Raw genomic sequence first — 21,381 nt, forward strand, 5'->3', positions numbered from 1 at the left:
GTATGATTGATTTTATATTGTTAATCAAAAATTACATGTATCTTTTCTGTTGTATGATTGATCACATTCTCTTGTTATTGGTGTATTCCTGTTCCTTTCCAGTCACTTTTAAGCACTCTTTTCCTAAAGATAAGGGACATCATACTGTTAAAAAAATAGACAACAAAAATTCTGTGGGACACTGCCTCATATCAGTTACCAAGCTTCTGTAATCTTGTTTCCATAAAGAAAGGACAGCTCTCTTTGCCTCTGTGCTGTGTGGCCTGACTCTATTCAAAAATTAAACTGCCTGCAATCTGTTGACTAAAATTTATGCCAGTGGGAAAACTGGATTTCATGAAATACCTATTTCTTCCTAGGATATCATCTTATTAAGTGCTTAAATTAAAAAAAAAAAAAAAAAAAAAAAAAAGAGCATTACAAACTATTTTCAAGAACTGAAGCTTTTTCCAGGTAAGAAAAACCATTTTTTTCAGTCCTGTGCCCCCAAGAACTACAACTCCTATTTCAGGGTCTGGCTCACAGCCACACTGATAGCAACACTTCTGTGAGACTTGCAGAGTGGTGTCCTGGTCTGGTGCCCAGACTCCCTGACATATCAAGTAATCTCAATAACTCTGTCCCAGGACAGCCTTGCAAAGTGGGTGACAGATGCTCTGCTAGAGGGATAGGAAATGGCTGGAGACATTGTCTTTCATTTGCCATTTTTCTACTTTACTCTCTTAGCAGCATTGTCTTTCTTTTGCTTAAATGTCCCTCCAACCTACACCAACACGGCCAGCTCAGTGCCCAACAAAAGCAAACAGGGGTGATGGCAGCACCTGCCTCACGGGGCATGTAATGAGCAACAGAGTGGTCTCATAAGTGGCACCTCCAGCCTCCAAGAGCCTCAGCATAGGCAGGAGGAGCACCAGCACTGAGATCTGTGTGTGGGTAAGTCCTCCCACGTCCCAAAGGCCAAACAGCCTTGAAAAATTCAAGTTCACAAACTTAAGGCACCACTAGGGAGAATTGGGAAATATTAGCACCTGCTGTGATACAGCCTGGCAAGATGCTTAAAGAAACAGCATTGATTACCACAGTATTATTTCCCTTAATTACAAGGGGTTTGAAAGGAACAACATTCAGGCAATTTAGGGGCCTAAATTTATGAATACACTAAGGAAACAATTTCTTGTTCTCTGCAGTAACAAGAGCTACACTTTTTTCAACATCCTAGGCAGGTTGGAAATTTGATGTGTTTGCCTTCATGCTTTTTATTTCAGAACACATCCGGGCAGGAAGATCTTTTTCAGAAGTAAGTGAATTATCAGGATAAGGAAATTGAGACATTTTTGAGCTTTCATTGATTTGGGGAAATTAACCCACAAGGTACTGTCTACCACCCTGAAAGGTTCCAAAAGTGCTTATTTTAAAAAAACTCTAGGCTTGTGATTAAATCTCCTCCACATCCTTGTCACTCTACTGTTCCCCAGCCCGCTGAGAATTAACTGTGAGATCTGGGGAAGATGGAGAAAGAAATTACGACCTCCACTTCGAGACGCCACAGCTCCCTCACCGTCTCCCGTCCGGGCTTCACCCTTCAGGATCCGCCTGTGGCGCATCTCCACGCCGCCACTGGGGAGCAGCAGAAGGCTGCAGGAAGAGCCTGCTTTGTTCTGCTCTCCCAGGCTCTGCGCGTTAACAGTGGGTCCTGGAGGACACGGAGAAGGAATTCAGGACCTCCCCACCTGCAGATGCCATAGTCCATGCTCAGCTTAGCAGCAGCCTTGTCGCACACCCCAACTTTCAGCCTTATAGCTTGGCACCAACCCTGTTCAAAGCTTCCCTTCACCCTTGCTGGGGAGCTGGGACAAGGTTGCTGCAAGAAGGCCAAGCTGAGGACAGGATGGTGAGGGACAAGTCTCCTTGCCTGGCTCTGGGGTTCTGATCCTCCCACATTGGGAGCAGGAAGGAAAAATCACTGCCAGCCTGCACCAACAGGGCAGAAGCATCTCCCAGGACTGCAGGCATCCAGGGCTCTGCGAGATAGCTGTGCTAAGAGGACATGAGGGCTCTGCCACTTGGTGACACACACATTAATCTCTGTGTATACACACATGCATATTTAGACAGGTGCCTATACAGTTTCACACACACCTACATAGATGTTGAAGGACTGTTTCCAGGCCTTTGATACCCTGATTCACTGAAGTGTTTCCTGCCAGGCAGGTCCATGAGGTCAGTGTATCCTGGACATGATATTTAGAGCAGTGTGAAGTACTGCTGTTCCCCATTGCTGCAGGGCACGGCCAAGAGAGTGGGAAGGTGAGCAACCCATCCCTGAGCAGCTGAGTGTCCCCTGCACAGATGGGGGAGATTGCCTGCAAAGATTGAGCCTGTGGCTGGAAAAAGGGCAGCATTCACTGCTGCTTATAATGACTGGGATTGAATTCATCATTATGGAAGATGATGTCAGCTGTTGTGAGCAGTGGCTGACCCTTCACTGTCTCCTCTGGGCTCATGTCTGTGTCCCACCCTGCTTTCTGGGATTGCCTACACTCTTTAAAATGTGTGTCACACACACTTCTTGCTCACCCCTCCAGCCAGTCCTGCTTTCAGGCAAGATGCCACCTTGGACCAATATGTTTCTAACTTTTGTGACCAGGGTCTGGCAGTTTTTTCCTTTTTCCAAGGAAACAAATAGCTGGACATACCTTGCTCTATTCCAAAGAAAGTAAAACTCTTCAGAAACAAAAGGAAAAAAAAATGAAGCAGCACTTTTCTTTCCTGTTCTGTTTTCCATCCTCTGTTTAGTAAATCCAAGTTCTTCCTTGTCCATACCCTGGACAAGGTTTCTGGTTCTGCACACATCCCTTCAACACAAAAGTGAATAGCCCAGTTAAAGATGCTTTCTCACCATATCCCCTGCCTGACCTCATTGTCTATCAAAGTAAAAACTCAAATAATGAGAAAAGGCCTTCCTCTTCCAGAAGCGGCCAACCCAAAATTGCTTTGTCATCACAGATTCCCGTTAACATCACATCACTGTTTTTATCTGCTCAGTAAGGCATACCAAGAAAAATAATTGTCTTTGTCATCTCTCTCTAGATGCATATAACTTCACAAGAAAACATCTGATTCATCATTGCTTGGAAAACTAGCCTGACTTTAACATGCCCCCAGAACAGTTCCTCCCCACCCACTGTTGATCAGATATCTTCACTTTTTTTAGAAAGGAGTTTGGCTTTCTGATTTCCACCTGCCTGCAGATTTTTCCTCATTCTCTGTATAATGAAGGCTGCATCTGCACTTGGCCACTAACGAGGCTCAGCTGGAGCAGGTAGCAGGTACCTCATGGCTTCTTCAACCCACCCATGCGTGTTCCCTTCCTGAACATCATGGTGCAGGTTGGGATCTAGGTGCTCTTGGTTCTCACTCCCAAGAGAACAGTTGGTGTCCTGGACCAGGATGTCCCCCTTGTCTCACGATGTTGCCCTGGAGCCACTGATTCCTGCTCTCAGTGTTTGCATTAAAGCCTCACCTACTTTGATTGCTCCAGGCCTGGGGTGACAGTGCAGCCCACTGTGATGTGAAGCACATGCTGAAGCCACTCTTGAAGGAAACAACAGCAAACCTCATCCTCAGCCAACACTTTTCAGGGTCACTTCTTTAATGACTGAGCAGTACTGAGAGCTGCAGGGAGACAAAGGAGGCTATAAAACAGGCCAATCTGCCCTCCTCTCAGGCTATCACCAGTGATCTTACCTTACTGCCAGCAAGCAGTAAAGCATTATAACCCTGGGACAGCCTGTGCTCCACATATTATCCCCTTTCTTGTTTCCCGAGGAGCTTTGAACAAAATTAAGTGAAAAAAAAAAGCCACAATGAAGAAGAAATTATGCTTAAGGAAGAGAGAACTGGGAAAAGATGCAGTTCTCTCTGAAACCTCACCCAAGTTTCAGTGATCAGCATTTCTTGAGCCAGACATGGTGTCTCCATCTAATAACCCTTGATGGCTTTTTCTTCAAGGTATTCCTTTTTGAACTCTTGCAAACCTCAATATCCCACAGTGGAAACTTCCTCCTCTCAGTTCTGCACTGTGGAAAGAAACCAGCTCCCTTGCTTCCTTTTAACAGGACACTCAAGAGCTTAACTGGGTGAAAGACAGTTCCTCCCTGCCTGCTCACATCTGCCCTCTCAAGGCTGAATATACCTACCCTGTTCACGGTGTAGAAGCCATCCCAGACCTTTAAAAATCCTTGGTGCTTTTTGGCTCTGGGGAGACCACTGTTGTGCAGAGCATCCAAGACATGGGCACACCCTGGCTGCAGATAAACTGCAGCATTTCCATTTTGTCCCTTTTCTAGACATTCCAAAGGCCTGTCTCAGACAGGACAGGAGTTATTCCATGCCTTGACATCCCGAGAGCTGCAGCTAACAGCCAGGTGCCTGTGAAATAGGGCATCCCTGCTGAAGCTGGCACATACTTGCACAGCTTCCTGTGGAACATCCTGCTGGGACATGGTGTGGCCAAGCCTCATTCTTCAGCCAGAAGCGGTGCTTCTCATCAACCTGGGTCTGAGCCCAAGTCCAGTGCAAATCCCAGATGTAGGATTTCGTGTGTAGTACTCCTTACATCCCCACCTGTGTGGACCTTACCTAGCAGACGGCAGGAAGGTGGGCAGTTGGAGCAAGAAGGGCACCAGCTCAGGCAACTGCAGCTGTTTGCTACTGTAGGGTCGACATTTTGTGATGGGCTTGGTATGTGCTGCATTCAGTCTTTATTGTTGAGTGTCTGTTTGCCTTGAGCCTGGAACCAGCAGAGAAATCCCAATGTTCAAGCAAAAGGGAGGAGCACTCCATGAAAATTTGATGGGAGCGAGCAACATAAATAGACAGGATTCGTATTCCTCCCTGGAAAAAGGCTGCATAAATCCTTCTAACAAGATTCTAAAAGTATCATGCAGGACAGGCATTTTGGCTTTATTTCCTGATTCACAGCAGCTTTGCTCTTTGCCAGATCAAACTGCACCACACACAGCTTCACACTGACTCGGCTTTTAGCCCCATGAAAAACACTGCTGCTGCCCAAAACACAGTACTGCCCAAAAGCAGGCACCCAGGGAGCTGGGGCTGTATCCAGAGTATCTTGCTTAATCTCGTGAATACCAGTCCCTACAAAAATAGAAACAATTGCCTTGTCACAGAGTAGCTTGCTGTATCAAGTTCCTAGTGCTCACAGCAACCAAGTTAAATGAGTGTTATTTTTATGGCTGGTGGATTAAATTGTTTCTTTCCTGTAATGTTTAATAAATAAGGGACTTCTTTTGTGATTTGGTGAGGTAGGAGGGTTGGATTATCTTCTTACCTTTATGACATACTGTGGCCACTTAATTTTTTGCACTGATTACATGGAAAATGTGCTTGAAGCCAGAAATGGAGTGTGTTTGCCATACATAGCAAGTGTGTTGGCAGAGAGGCTGGTTCATCTAAGCAAGCAGCCCACATTATTTAAAACAATCCTAAAGTCTCCAGAGCTTAACATCTGGGACAACTCTGCCACTGCCATGTCAAACTCACTGGGATGAGACTGGAAAACAAGTGGAGGAGAGAGCCCTGTAGCCATGACTCTGACACTGCCTCAATTTCTCATAAGAAGTATTCAAATGGGCTTTGTGCTTAGAGGCTAATTCCCCATCTCAGGGCAGGGTTTTAATTTCCAAGATGTAGTCTTTCTTTCATTTAACTGCCAGAATTTTAATTTAATCAACTTTTAATGCATAAATGCAAAAGATTTTGCCTACACTACTGCTCACTGTGACTTTACCTTGTCTTGGGTGGCTGTTGGTAAGATGCCCCACCAGCTCTCCTTGGAAAACCTGAGGGAAGATTTTTAAATCTCCTGTAATCTGGCCTGTCTTTTCCAGTGAGATGCCCAGAAGCTACCAAGGTCCTGATTTTTAAAGTGTTCAAGGCTTTTCTCAGAGACTGGCAGTCTCCCAGGAGGTGCCCAAATACATGGGGAAGTGCTGACATCCACCCTTCAGGGCACAGCCACCTTTCTGGAAGCAGTCTGTCTCTGCATTTTTCCTTCAGAGCAATGTAGGAGTGTCAGCATTGAACATTTGGTTGTTCCTTGCAGGGACTGTGCCACTAAACCCTGGGACATAAAGCACTGCACTCATTTTCTCATTTCAGGGTAGCACCATCTTCCATTCTGCCTAGCTCACTCTGGTTTAACCCCTTTTCCTACAAGCAGGCCAGTCAGTCTGAGTCCCTTTCTCAAAACCTTTTAAACCCACAGGTCAACAGCCAGCCATAAGCCAGAATTAGACCCAAGCACAGGGTCTCCAAAATATCCTGGTTCCAGAAAGATCAAGCCCAGCAGAGGCAGCAGACCTCCTGGCAGGACCTCACCTCATCTCTGCAGTGCTACCAAACAAAGACATGGAGCATCAAGGCAATGAGTTGCTGGCTCTGCTTTCCAGGGGACCACCTGCTTTTCTCTTGCCCTGAGCACCCTTGGGATGTGCTCTTGCCATAGCAAAGGAAGAGCTTTGCAGGGAACAGTAGGCTTGAGACTTCAGCACACCTCTCCTGCAGTGAGTGGATGCTGCCAGTCCCTTTGGAAAGCCCTGGGGTTGGCTGTAGCAATATATCTACTGCAAACTACAGCTCTGGGCAGCCACAGATTGCAGCACCTAGCACAAATACATGGCCCAGCTACATTCTTTTTCTGGGAAACAAAGATGTGTGAGCCTTAGGACTATGACTATCGGGCTCTAGCTTCGTAGGGGTGTAGCTGTGCTGATCCAGCCAAATATGTTCCCTGTGGCCTTGTGGCTTTTTGGGAAGTACCAAGGGGCAGATGACACCACCACGAGCAAACAGCACAGCCTGAGCTGGTTGGGAGGGAGATGGAGATGGCACATAGGATGCTGTCATACAGGAGATGCTGGATGTGATTATCATTGCATCCCTTGTGGCTGGGGTGAGAATCTGTCCTGAGCAGGCTGTGTGGTATGGATATACCAGGATAAAGAGAAGACAGCCCAAAATGTCAGCATGTGTGAGCTGTCCACTCATCTAATGTATGCTTCACCACAGTCTACAGCTTCCTCATATGGGGTGGAGGAGGAGCTGGCACTGATCTCTTCTCTGTGGTGACCAATGGACAGAATGTGAGGGAACAGCATCTGAGGGGAGATTTAGATTGGATATCGGAAAAGGTTCTTCACCCACAGGGTAACTGGGGGCTGGAACAGGCTCCCCAGAGAAGAGGTCACAGCACCAAACTTGATGGAGGTCAGGAAGCATTTGAACAACACTCTCAGGCACAGGGTTTGATTCTTGGGGCTGTCCTGTGCAGGGCAAGGAGACGGACTGGATAATCCTTTGTCATTGCCTTCCAACTCAGTATATTCTATGATTCTGTGATTCTATGCCAGGATATAAGTTGCCTTATTCATGAAGAAAAAGCACATATTTAACACTGCACCCACCATCAGGGCCCCCATCTCCAATTAAGGCATTCCCAGACCTTTGGGGAGCCAATAAAATAAATAAAGGAGGCAGAAAGTAATTGGGAAAAGCTCAAGGGCTGTGAAACCTTCCCCCCTGTTAGCTGTACTTGCATACAACCTGCCAGGCTCTTTGGTGTTTCAGAGATAACCCTGGGGTTACACACTCAGGAGCTTAGTCTGTCTGAGCCTGCCAGCACCTCCCAGCCTCAGTGAAAGCCCCAAACCCAGGCAGCCTGCAGGGCAGAGCACAGCACAGCTCAGCAGGCATTCCAGAGGCCGTGGTAAATAACTGTGTCTTATTAAAACAGCCCAGCCTGGCAGTAAAAAGTAAAACAGCAGGAGTGAGACTTTGGTCTTGCAGGACTACCATGAAACCAGCTGCCAGAGGTTTCCTCGAGTGTACCTGCCTACCTCTGGAGGAGGGGATGAAGTATAATGCTCAGTCTCAGTGCAGACACTTGGGGTTTGGTGTTATGTAGCTGCTGCTGAGCCATACCAGCCCAGCAAGGCATAAACATTTCATCCTGATAGTACCTGAGAGACAATCAAGCACCTGCCAAGGCCTGGCCCCATCCCAGCAGGATGCCAGGGAAAAACCTCTTCACAGAGGGGTGTCTGACCCCAGCCACCCAAGAGGAACATGAGATCCTGGTGGCTCCTCTCTCCAGCTGAAGCTGTAGATCTGGTAGGGGTCTGTGCTTACTTTGTGCTCCAGGGCTGCACAGGTACAGAGCTTACCACACTCTTCAGCAGCCCTGCTCAGCACAAATCTGGTACTTGTTTCCATCTGAGGCTTAGATATAAACTTGGAAAGTGTAGAGGCTCTTCCCAATCACTCTGCCTGACTTCAAAACATTGGCAAATAACATACCTCATTAGTGCAGTATGGACTGGATTAAAACATTGTAATATATGGTATTTCTGTGAGTGCTGGAATTATTGACATTTATCGAAAGTTCAATGTACTGCCTAACAATTCAATACTTTAAAATCAAGTGAAAATTACCATTGAACATCATAGAATACAAGAGAATAGTTCTGGAAAGAAATACCAGTCACATAGGACCAGAGCTGCTAAAGAGCACAGTCCCAGGCTCACTATCTCTATGTGATCAGCAGCAGGCACAAACTTCCTCCTCCCCATGCCATGAGGGAAGGGGATGCTCCAAACCAGGCAGGGAAAGACCTTACTGGGTCCTGTACTACCTACCACAGGGGAGCCTCAAGACCCTTCTGCAGATCCCCTGTTTCACCATCTCAATCCTACCACTGGGCAAAGCAGAGGGACTTCTCACATCAGCTCAGCACTGGGCAGAGATAAGGTGATTTAGTCTGAAATTCCTTAATGCTTCATTTCCAGCTTTTGGCCACACTCAGTTTCTTGAACTTCTGTGGAGGTAGCAAAGCTTTCTACTGCTTCATTCGGCCCTTGTTTCACTTTGCTCTTGAACACCACTACATGGGGAAGAGAGAATGGGAGCAAAGCAGGCCAGGAGCAGATATATATATATGCTGAGATACTGTTTGCAGTTGGTTTCCCAAAAATTTGAGTTTGTGGATAGGATTGATGGCAGAGAATTTCTGGCACCTTTACATTGCATCTCCACTGGATATGAAACAGGCACTTTACTCAATTGGACTCTTTGCCAGCCTTTCAGCCTCTGCTGAGCTGGGGCTCCCAAGTTCCTCTTGCATTTGCAAGAAGGGAAATTCAGGTTTCTGCTGCCATCCTCCAGGCCTGCCTAGAGGAAAAGTCTGGTTTAGATTAAACTCTGTGGTGACAGAGAGCCTGAGGAAAGGGCTGCACAGAGGCACTTGCTTAAGGTACAGCTGCTTGTGCCTGAGGTGGATCAGCAGAGACCTCCCAGGAAGTCCAGACAGCCAAGGAAAAGGAAATCTTGCAGTCCCCAGAGGGATGACAAGGAAGCCAGAGTGCTGCTTGCTGGAGGCACCTTCTGGAAGGCATTTGCTCACCATGTTTGTTTGAAGCCTGGAGCTAAGACTGAACTAATCAGACGTGAGCCCTGTGCACCTCAAAGAGCACCCACCACCAGCACAGGGGACTTGGCAACATGGAGCACATCTTTCTTGGCTACAACTGCTCAGCATGAACACCCACTTGCTTTTTCCTCCAAGCCGAGTCCAGGCTGAGACTGAAAAGCATTAAACAACTAAAAAAAAAATTAGAGAGAGTTTGAATATCCTTTTTCATAAGATGAAAGGAAGAGCAAGATAAGGACAATGTTTACTTACAGGTTAGATAATAGTTTCAAATACTCACATGGCACATAGTGACTGGCTGTCACGTTGCTTGGTGCTGGGCTTATCTAACACACTGCTCCCAGATGCCAGCCCATACCTGTCTCTTGCAGTCTCTAGATTGCTCGAGAAAGGAGTTTGCCTTACCTTGTGCTGGGATATCTCAGACAACCAAGTAAAAGAACTCAGGAAAGCTCAGGAGCTTCTTTTGGATGATCTTTGGTCACTGTCAGACCTGGTCACTGAAACAGAAACTGGGTCACAACCTCTGGTAAAAGCAAAACCCATCCAGCATAGGAAAGACAAACCATGAGGGAATCTCCAGACACTGCTCTATGCTTTGGAGCTAAATTCTGACTTTGATCTTCCCCTGAATTTACACCTTGGTCTGATGGCGATGTCTGGACTGGCTTTGGGTCAGACGCTTCAGCCCAAATTCCAGATTGCCTGTGGACAAGACAATTATAAACAACACCACAGAGACCTGTGAGACACGGAAATGTCGAAAAACCATATTTTCCCTCTCCCTCTGATGCTTCCCAAACTAGGCCAACAGAATAGCAACTCATGATGAGAATGCTATGGCTGGCTCAAATGCCAAAACCTCACCCAAAGAGGCAAAGACTGAGGCTGGGGAACTTGGAAGGGCAGCAGGGTGAGCTGTGCCTTATCACAGTCCTGGGACTTCCCAGAGGGAGGCCAGGGAGAGCTGTGCACCTACTGGGGCCCTACTATGGTAGCCAGGCTTGGGGACCTCTTAAATAACAGTGACAGCAATGTTTTTGCATTTGACATGTGGGGCACATGCCACACAATTCAAAGGGCTGTGTGGTGTGCGTGGCTGGGCAGGCAGGGCCACTCTTCATCACTCAAAGTTCCATGGAGGCCTGCTCAAGCTCTGGGAACTGCTGGGAAAAATGACCCCCCTGTTCCTGCAGCTCTGTGTAGGACAGGCCAAGGGCAGTGTCCACAGTGCCTTTGAGACACAGCACATGTCACTCGCCCCATGTGAGTCTCCTTGGGAGTGAAATGTGACACTGAGTGTGTGGGGCAGGTGTCATCTCCTTGCATACCAAGCCCCACTGCCCCAGCCCATGTATCCATATGAGGCTTTCCCCAGCTACCCTTATTCCTATTTCAGGACCACTTGCATTCCTGGCTCTTATCAGGCTTTTTCTAGACACGTGAGCCCTCGAGCTCAAATGCCACTAGCCACATCTGGGCCCTTCCCTGTCCAGGCACTGAACCAGCTGCACAGAAGTTGAGGTGCCAGTGTTGACAAAAGGGCAGCTTTTGGATGATAATTTTTTTTTTTTTTTTTTTTTCTCAAAGAATCACAGAAATCGCAGACTCTTAGGCTGTTACTTCTCATGGCCCTGTGTATTATCAAGCAGAGACTCATTTCACCTGCCACAGGGCAGGCACCTTTGAGTTTTATGCCAGTGCTGCTTACCAGTGCCTTTGCTGTTAGTTCCAGCTCTCCCAGTACAGGATGGTTGCAGTTACCAGAGCTTCCTGGGTTCCCCAATTGAAGCATGCCGGTGGGGAAGCATCAGGATGGCTGTCACTACTTGTCTCCACAGGTGATTTCAAGCTATTTGGAAATCCCAAGGATTCACTGAAAAACTGCCAGTTCAGCTTATGGCCAGACTTACCAGAATGGTGCTGTTAATTTATTAGCTCCCTAGCAGCCTTGGTACTTTTAACACCAAATGGTCTTGTTTGTGATTGTCTGACCACCAAAATCAGAGACTATGGCTTTCACCTGCCTTAACATCTAGAGAATATTAAAAGACATGTAGATGTGGTGCTTAGGGACATGGTGTAGTGCTGGATTCGGCACTGCTGGCTTAAGGATTGGATTTGACAATCTTGAAGATCTTTTCCAACCTCAACAATTCTGTGATTCTACACAGGAGCCCTCAGGTAGGGAGGAGCTGGGCTGTCTTGCTCTTTGCTCTGCATCTGACACTCTCTTCCCATAGAATTTTGCCTTCTGTGAAGATTTCTAGGGAGAAATTCCAATATACCTGTGACACTGAGTAAGCTTTTTTGTGAAACCTTAAGCTCGAGTGTTGTCCATCTCTCCCCTCACCCTATTTGGGAGAGAGCTATGGAAGACACCTAAGGAAAAGAAATGCTGGGCAAGCCTGTAGTGATTTCTCTTCTGATTACTTTCCCAGCCAGGCTGATTTGCAGATCAAGGATTTCCTATTTCCTGAAAAGGTGGGAGTGTCTTTGCAGGCAACAGTGGCATTTTTGATTCTGTGAATATATCTAGTCCCTTTTTGAACTCATATCAGTTTTTAGTATCCACAAGGTCCTGTGACAGGGAGTGGCACATTTTACATGCACCTCCTTTACAAGTGGAAAAAGTAAGAGTGGTCTCTTGATAGCAGCTGATGGATTGACAGGATCCCTGATATGAGCTTCATTCATGTAGAATTCACTTCATTCAGAGTGAGTAGTGAAACAAACCAGTCAAACTTACTTAAGTCTGCAGTGCAGATGAGCATGTTGTGGGGAGCAGTGGTACCCAGCAGGAGCCCATCTGGTCTGCAGCAGGAGCTAAGGCAGGCAGGAATCTCCAGAGGTGCAAGAGTCACATTGTGCACTGTGGGCAAAGGTCTGTGAGCCACTTCACTTGTGCATAGCCTGCAGAGAGGCTTAATTACTTCATGCAGAATAAGGTATCTCTATATTAGTAAGGGATGCATGTGTTTACCTTAGACTAGGATATCTTGCTGGATATTAATTGTGACATCTTGCTGGATATTAAATGTTACATTAAATGCCATGCTGATACATGAGTTCTCCATGTCTTGTCTGCCTCTCATCAGTTTGTATTTGCTCACTGTAGTACATACTCTTGATTTTAAGCACTGTAGGGTTTTTCCTGCTCCTGTGAGGGCATTGGTCCGCTGAGATGGGTCTGTGAACTACCACAGACCGTATCAGGGGCCTCAGTAGCCATGAATGCTTTCAGGGGGCAACAGTTTCAAATGGGAAAATATAATCATTCAGTCATGGATGGATATGTGCAGAATGGTGCTCTGGAGGTGTCTCTCCCATCCTCACTCCTTGTGTGAGGTTCACTCACAGTCAGCTCAGGATGTTTCGGCCCAGGCAAGATTGGTTCCCAAGAATGGAGGTGAGACCACCTCTCTGGGCCATGTACTGCCATGCGATTGTTCTGGAGCAGTGGTTTCCACCTGTCTCATCAGAGGTCCCTGTGATGCAGAAGTGCCTGTTGGCTCTTGTCCTTTCACTGGGCACTTCTGAGAAGGTTTGGCTCTGCACTCACTGTATGCCTCTCACACAGAGTGAGGTACTATTTGTTGTTTCTCCTCTGGGCTGAAGAAGCCCATCTCCCTTGGTGTCTCCTTACACGCCACATGCTCCTGTCTGGTGGCAGCCACTGGGCTGAAGCCTGTCACCATTTATCTCACACTGGGGACACAAGCTGGGCACAGTGCTTCACATACAGCCTTGGCAGTGCCTGGCAGCAGGGAACACAGGCCTGACAATTATTTAAGAGACTCACACTTTGGAATGACATGGAGAAAGCAATTAAACCTGGATGCTGTGCATATTGCAACCACAATGTCTGATCATAAGACAATAACACACTCTTAAGGGAGAGTGAACTGCAAAACAAAGGAAGTCCACTCAATAAATAGGATGTGTGCTCATGCAGATAAGAAATGCTGGGGGCCAGTAGCACTTGGGTAGGCAGCGGTCAAACCCGTGACTGACTATGCACTGCAGCATCCATACCGGATGGGGACATTGCTGCCTTTGCAATGCTGGTGTCAAATGTCCTCCCCTCCCCGAGGCAGCTGCTTCCAACCCTTTATCAAGACATTTATTGTAATTATATTATTCAACTTTCAATATTACAGATTGCTTTGCACTTAAGTCCTAATTTGAAATTTATGCTTTATATTTTCAATTATGAATTGCATGTTGTAATTATGTACAAGCATTTATATTGCCATATAATAGAAAAATAAGCATTTTCATATTTGGAGGTGTCAAATGGGACATAATCCCACCCCTCCACACTACAAGGCAGCAATAAACCAGGAGTAGTGATGAACTTGTCCCCCACTCGATGTGAGAGCTGAGGTTGTGAGCAGCCAATGACTCATACACTGAGCCAGTTCCACGATCAAAAGCCTTGGGTTAACCAGGGGCCACTGGTTGCTATTTATAGCTGTTCTAGCTCATGTTTAAGCAGAGGCTTTAAAAATCTTGGAGGCAAGTTGAGTGCCAGGGTAACTCCATCCAGCACATGGTTCCCTGGACAGGAATGGTGCAAAGCCCCAGTCGTGCTGTTGCACAGGCTGGATCAGCTCTGGCTGCCAGGGAAGTCACAAGGAGCTTGGGTTAAGCTGTTAACCAAACAGTACTTGATTTTTAATTTGATTGAGCTAACTCTGCCTACCTCTTGGAGGACCTAAACAAACTCCTTACTTGAGCAAACCCCACCAAAGGCACAACTCTAGAAGCTGTGGGACCAAGGGCTTTAGAGGTTGTCCCAATGCTGTCAAACAGCTCAAAACCAGCTCACATCAGCCACAACCTGAGGTTCATTAGACATTGTAAAGACTACTAAGGAGAATCCACCCAACAGAGGGAGAGGAACCAACCAGACCTTGTAGGAGGCAAAGTCAGAAGACTGAACTTGAGTAATTGTAAGACTAAGCAATCAAAGAGAGCTGAGAAAGCTTGGCAGGGTTTGAGGTGAGTCATTGCTCTGTGGGTCAGCCAGCTTAGATATACAGCCCATCACCAGAATGTGACAGCAACTTCCTGTCTCTGGGACGTGCTCTTGAGGAGATCCAAAGTGCTCTGTGAGTCTCAGATGATAAGGTTACAGCAACCAGCCTCAGAAAATAGTGTTTAGTCTTTTCCGGGTTGTTGCCTCACTGCGAGCTTGAATATCACAGAAGACTGTATACTGAAGTAACCCTTAGATGAATGGAAATAATTAGAGCAGAGTATTTGGTAGTGTCTGCAGTTTTTCAGCAATGCACTATGAGTTTTGATGGAATGGTACTGCACAAAATGGCCTATTGTGGTCTTTGGCTTTCGGGCAAAAACACCTAAGTTATCACTGCAGTTCTGGAGGTGAAAAAAAATCAAAACCCAAGGTGTTTAGCTGCTATGCACTGTTTCACCTCCTCTGAATTTCTTTCTCCATTATTAGGAGTAGATAAGCCAGCAAATTCAATTCCCAGCCTATTTGTGCCAACTTTCAGAACCATAATATCTATTTCAACTTTGTGATTTTCCTGCAGCCCCCAGCTATTGCTGTTTTTTACAGTTTTGCTAGTGCCACTGGATTCAAATCACTATAAACTGGTCTCCTATTTATAAAGCCAAAGACCTTCTCTTTCACCACCTGCTGTGTCTGCACCATCTTGACTCGCTTTCCAACACTTTAACTTCTGCTCAGGAATCAGTAGCATTCAGGGAAACTTAAGGGTTACCACACTGTTTGCTTTACTTTAGGAAGGAGGTTGCATTTTCTTTACTCTGGTTTTCAGCCACAGCAGGGTCCCAGTAGCTGCTGATGGAGGGTAGATCAGTAATATGAGATGAGCAAAGACTAGAGGAGGAGGAGAGCTGAAAGAGACAGATAAAAATGCTTGCAGGCTCCGTGGGCTTGGGACATGAGCTATTCCCAGCCATCAGCACTAGAACACTGCTTACTGTACCATTCAATGGCCTGACTCCCTCCTCCCCAGCCAGAGACAGAGGCAGCCTTCCTATGAATAGCTAGCCTGCTTTCCTGAGCCCATTAGAGTTATTCCTGCCCTGGGTATGCCTCTTGTCTGCAGGCACATTTCCTAAATTCTGCTTCATCCAATCCAAATTTAGAAGTCCTTGCTGTGGTGCAAAGTTGCTGTGCATAATCCTGTGAGGTGGAGATGAGATTAGCTGGATCTTGTAAGATCAGGCAGGGAGAGAGCTGTCTCTGCAGGATTCTAAGTTCTCAGGAGACAAGACAATGCCAAGGTACCTGCAGATATTGGAGGCATTTGTATGCTCCAAAACTGGGATCTCAAGTGATCGACTTAGTAGCATTTATTGTGCAGCTTCAGAAGTACATGATCCCCAGAGAGGGGTAATTTTTGCTAGCAGTTAGTTTCTGTAAGAAGGAAACTTCAAGATTCTGGTTAATTGGGTAAAAAATTTTTAATAACTCCTGCCCACACGGGATTAAATTAAAACTTCAAAATAAAAAGGCTAGATTACACTCGAAAAGCATTTTCAAGAAATGCAAAGGCTGATGACAGGAGCAGCTTCAGCTGACCTTCCCCAGTACCCTAAGCTTTTGCCTTAATCACAGACATTGCCTTTGCCACTTGCTCAGGTTACTGCTTAAAAGTCAGACATCTTGTTCCTGCTGATTTTCAAATTCTCTCAATAGTGAATACACAAAGATAGGCAGGTCCAGAAAGCAACAGATCCCATCTTTCATTGACACTAATCTTCAGATGAGACAAAATGCTTCATGGAGGCATGGACCAGCAGAGACCTGGATACTCAGAGAGACTCAGCTGAATGGTATGAACCCCTAAAAGGAGCTTAGGATCATATTTATCATCAAGAACTACATGCACTCATCAGTCTGGCTTTTTCTCTCCCAGTCTTCATCAGCATACAAGTGGCTTTCAGGCAAAGCTCAGCCTCTTGCACAAAGATAAGCCCTCTGAGTCCCCAAGTCTAGATACATACAAGTTCCCAAGACAATTGTTCTACCAAATAAGGTTTGCAAACTTTGTAGGGCACCAAAGTTAAAATATATATTGCTTCACCATAAGTTATGCATCTAGGGCAGATCAAGTTCAGCCAGTTGGATACCTGTATGGTATAAAAAAGGCAAGCTGTCAATGTAGCTGGGCTGATTCAGCCTGCCTGAGAGGAACTGAGCATTCCTCTGGAATTGCAATCACACCAGTGTATCCACTGAAACAGCCAAAATTCCTTTTGATACTCTTGCCACTCCAGCCCCGCCCTTGGTGTCTCTCTCCTGCAGGAGCACATGGGGAATTTGGAGGATTTGAGGTTCTAGTCCAAGCTGTGTTTTTTATGCTCATTTCTTCCTTCCTGTTTACAGCTTTTTTTTTTTTTTTTTTTTTTTTTTACACATAGTATCTGCACAACCAGGTACTCCCGGGTTCAAACAAACATAAGAAGGGATGGAAAACCACCATGTTTCTCTGCAACAGCTGAAGCATAACAAAGAAATGTTTCTGTGAGGTCAAACCAGACATTTCCACAGTGCATGTTCACTAGAGGAAAGGAGACTCTCAAGAAAAAAAAAAAGTAAGGATGTTGTGGCACCACTTTATGCAATCTTGGGACAGACAACCAAACTCCTTTCTATTGCTATGATTTTTCCAGAACCATGCTGATGAGAATGGATTCTGTAGACTGCAGGAAGGCAAGGTCCTTGAGCAGCTTTCTGAAAAGAACATTATATAACTTGAAAAAGTAGGAGGTACCATTCTCTTCCTGCAGGGACTCACCCCCTCTTGGGTCCAGTCTCTGGAGAAAAGATTTTTTTAACTTGGTACCCATCCTCACCTTAGCACTGATACAACATTTTCAACAAGGACATTGTATGTCAGGCCAAGGACTCCTCTCTTTGTTGTTCCTGTCTGCCTGTCATTTGGTTTGTACTGTCATCTGTCTCCTTGTGCTGCCCTTTGCACTCTTCCTTTGCTGAAAGCCCATTCCCCTTTTTCTCTCTAAGTAGCAGCATTTGTTGTGGCTAATTTGTCTTCATTCATTTCCCCATAATTTCCCTTTCTTTGCAATGATTTTAAAGGTCTCTCTTGTTGGGCATTTTGGATATTAAGAACCACAGTTTTGTCATACCCAGTCTTTCTCTACCACATACACTGGTACCAGGCCAGGCTTTGTATCTGGCCCCACACCATCTTTGCTGTGCATGTTGGCCTGGAAGGGCAGGTACCATGGTCTTCAGTGGGCAGAGTACACATTCCTCAGAGTGTTTGACCATGGGTGCACACGAGATCAAAACTGAGTCATGCCAAGATAAATACCCCACCTCAGGCCTGCAGCCAGTATATTGAAGCAACTCTTCATTTCTGGGCAGGAGAAGCAGTGGGGCCTCTGCCCTGCTGCACACGAGATCCAAAGGGAGCCATGCCAAGATAAATACCCCACCTCAGGCCTGCAGCCAGTATATATAGTAGCAACTCCTCATTTCTGGATAGGAGAAGCAGTGGGGTCTCTGCCCTGGAGCACAGCTCCCCAAAGCACAGTCAAGAGCCTTAGCCAAGACTGGGATTTCCTTTGATACTGGGGCACACTGAATGCTTTTTGCTTAATTGCCTGGGACAGACACAGGAGTTTGAGACCTACGGGGGAAAAAAATCCCATCCCCCAACAGGACTTCTCAAGTCTGTCCTTACGTGAAGCTGTGTTTTCTATGACACTAGAGAAGCCGGACTGGGGCCTGGGAGGGCAAGGAGCTCCCAAGCAACACATCAGGCTTCAGCACATACTTACAGATGATGGTGAGAGTTACCAAGTTGACTGCAGTTACCAAGCTGATGGTGAGGGAATCCATGTTTCCTAGAGCTTTCTGTCATGTTAGCCATAGCTGGCCAAGGGGCTTTCAGTGCTGGCTGGCCAGCAAGAGCAGATATTGATGAGTGGCCGCTGGCCAGCTAGCCTCTGCAGCCAAGCCCTGCTCTGCTTTTGGTCAGCAAGGATGCTCACTGCATCTCTCTCCATCAGTTGTTGAGTCTCATGAAACCTAAAAGGAGTGGGAAGGGACTGCTGATTTGGGAGATGGCATGAGATAGGGGATGGGGTGCGCCATGGCAGCAGCCTCTGCATAGCTCCCTGTTACATCAGCCACTCCACTGGTTTACAGCCCTTGCCCTTGAGCCTTGGCCCTGCAGCCTGATGTGGTGTGGACGCATTGCACAACACTCCTGGCCCCTCTCCCCTTTCCTGCTGGGGCTGCCCACTGGCTGGCTGCTGGGAAGTTGAGCTGTTGCAGCAGTCTGCAGAGTCCCAACATGGAGGAGAAGATGCTCCATCCACTCATGTCTCCAGCAGGGCACTGAGGAGGTGGCAGGATCAGGAAGGGTCCCCGAGGACCTACTCAAGCCTGCTGATAGAGTGGCTCTTAAGGGAGTATGGCAAGGGAAGGAGGGCCCCTCTGGAGGGTTGAAGAAGCTCAGCCTCCCCTCAGGCAGCAAGGAGCCACCATGTCCTGTACCAGGATGTGCTGGGGTAAATACCCATCGAATGAGGAAGAAAATCCAAGTGAGATGTGATGGGAGAGTGGGATCATCCTTCCAGAGCTGTCTGTCATGGATAGCACTAGTTCTTACAACACTCCTCCAAAGAGAAGCAACGTGCAGCTTCTTTCTCATGCCAGAGAGCAAGCTCTTCTCATCCCTCTGCAAAGCAGGAGGGGTGTGGGGGAAGCTGTGGGGAAATCACAAAGATCACTGCCCAAGGCCGTAGCACTGAGCTAAATATAGCCAATATCTTGGCTTCCCAGAGATAAGAGCATGTGTCCACAGTCTGCCACAGTGCCCTGCCCAGACGTCCACCTACCTTTGCTTCAGGGGCAAACATGAGCCACAGTTGTGCAACACCCTGCCCTGCTCACGGCAAACAGGGGCAGAAATGCACCCTGGGCCACTTCATGTGCATTCCATGCCTGGCACTGCGGGCTGGCTGGGCAAAGCCCACACAGCCCAGAGGCGATCCAGCATCTCCCTCAGCATCTCCATAGTGCCGAGCTGCCAGCAACGCGCAGGAGAAACTTGTGGTGGACCAGAGTGACAAGTGTGAGTCAGGCTGGGGCTTCCATCAGTTTTGGGGCTCATCCCATTAAGTCCAACACTTCCACCCAAACCTCTCTGCGCCAGTGACACTGAGCCAGGATGTAATGGCTCTGCCTGGAGAAGGGGCAGCAGCACTGGAGGGGGTCCATGGGCCATATTCACCTTATCCCATGTCTGTCTCCTAGGGAAATCTGAACATCTGCTGTAAGCCCTGTCATTAAGTAACACATGCTAAAATCCCACCATACCCTCAGCACATGAAATATTATTGTAAATCTGCAAAACTCCTGCAATGGGTACATCTTTCAGCTCTCTCTCCCCAGCTTTAAATGCTACCATTGGTTTTATCAAAAAAGAGTTTACGAAACATAAAAAGCATGTTTTTTCCCCAAACAAAACCCTTTTGCCTTGCAAAAGGGAATAAGTTTTTTAAATGGCAGCTTACAGCAGGAAGTCTCCAGCTTTAACAATAGCTGTCTGTGTTTCCACAAGTTAATGGAAAACAAATGTTGACACTTCAGTCCTGCTTTCTGCTTTGTAAGGAAGGTGAGAGAGAGCATTGCTTGCAGCTGTGTAGTTTGAGGCCAGATGTGGCACAAAAAGTATCCTCACTGGGGAGAAGGTAAATGCACCATTCCTACTTTCCAGCAGGTTTTACAGCCTCTGCTGCTTTCCCATGGGGGTGGCATTTGTCCACAGAGCCACTCCCCTGACAGGGAGGCCAGCTCCATGCACACTTTCCAAATTATTGAAGACACTGGGCTCTGTGCTGACATGGACTTGGGAGCACCCCAAAGGAGCAGAAATGGGAACTAGAGGCAGGAGGACACTTGGGAAGACCCCTTGGCCCAGCTGGCCCTGCAAACCAGTCTGTGACAGAGCATCGACTCACCTGGCAGATGTTTTCAGGATGTTGGAAGCACCTTTCCAGCTCTGCACATGTGCAGGATAGGGATTCCCATGGAGCCAATCTCTTTGCCAGCCAGGCCCTGTTGGTGATTTGTCCTCATGGATGGAAGCCACCTCTACAAAAAAGGCATTTTTTTCCCACTACACATTGTAAGTATTGTCTGGAAAGCAGATTTTTGAGTATCCTCTGGAGATTTCTACCAAGGGCCATCACAACTCTGGCACTGTGGCCACAAGATAGGAGTGTAAGAGTTGCCCTCCTCTCCACCTGGCCTGAGCACCAAACTCCCTGGGCCGGCTCAGACAGGAAGATTGGTACCCCAAAAAGCCTTTCCTTTCTCAAGAGCACATTCCCATGGGTTTAGCTGCTTACTTGTGGCACCTGGAAAGCCTGCTCTGCCCTTCTCAGTTTTGGCCTCTCAGTCCAGGAAGGACACTGACGTGCTGGAGCGGGTCCAGAGAAGGGCAACAAGACGGGTGCTGGGTCTGGAACGTAAGTTCTTTAAGGGAGCAGGGGGTGTTAATACAGAGAAAAGAAGGCTCAGGAGAGATCTTAATCACTGTCAGCAAGTACCTGAAAGGAGCCTCTTCTCCCAGGTAACCCCTGACAGGACAAGAGCACACAGCCGTAAGCTGCAGCAGGAGAAGTTTAGGTTGGACATTAGAAAGAATTATTTCTTCACAGAAAGTGTGGTTAGGCATTGGAAACGGGCTGCCCAGGGAGTTGGTGGAGTCACCCTCCCCAAGTCTTTTCCCCAAGGAAAGACTTGAACTGGCATTTATGGTTTAGTTGGACATTGTTGGACTCAATGGTTGGATTTAATGATCTCAGAGGTCTTCTCCAGCCTAATTGATTCTGT

The 21,381-nt window shown here is 47.0% G+C and overlaps 2 protein-coding genes across 3 annotated transcripts in view; both read left to right on the forward strand.

Moving 5' to 3' along the window:
- The window catches only part of LOC137472320 (ribonuclease CL2-like), a 170,570-nt gene that overhangs the window by 69,866 nt on the left and 79,323 nt on the right, over positions 1-21,381 (forward strand). The gene's annotated exons all lie outside the window — the stretch shown is intronic.
- The window catches only part of CLDN23 (claudin 23), a 67,811-nt gene that overhangs the window by 17,307 nt on the left and 29,123 nt on the right, over positions 1-21,381 (forward strand). The gene's annotated exons all lie outside the window — the stretch shown is intronic.

Source organism: Anomalospiza imberbis, chromosome 4 (genome assembly GCF_031753505.1).
Source record: "Anomalospiza imberbis isolate Cuckoo-Finch-1a 21T00152 chromosome 4, ASM3175350v1, whole genome shotgun sequence".
Lineage (NCBI taxonomy): Eukaryota > Metazoa > Chordata > Aves > Passeriformes > Viduidae > Anomalospiza > Anomalospiza imberbis.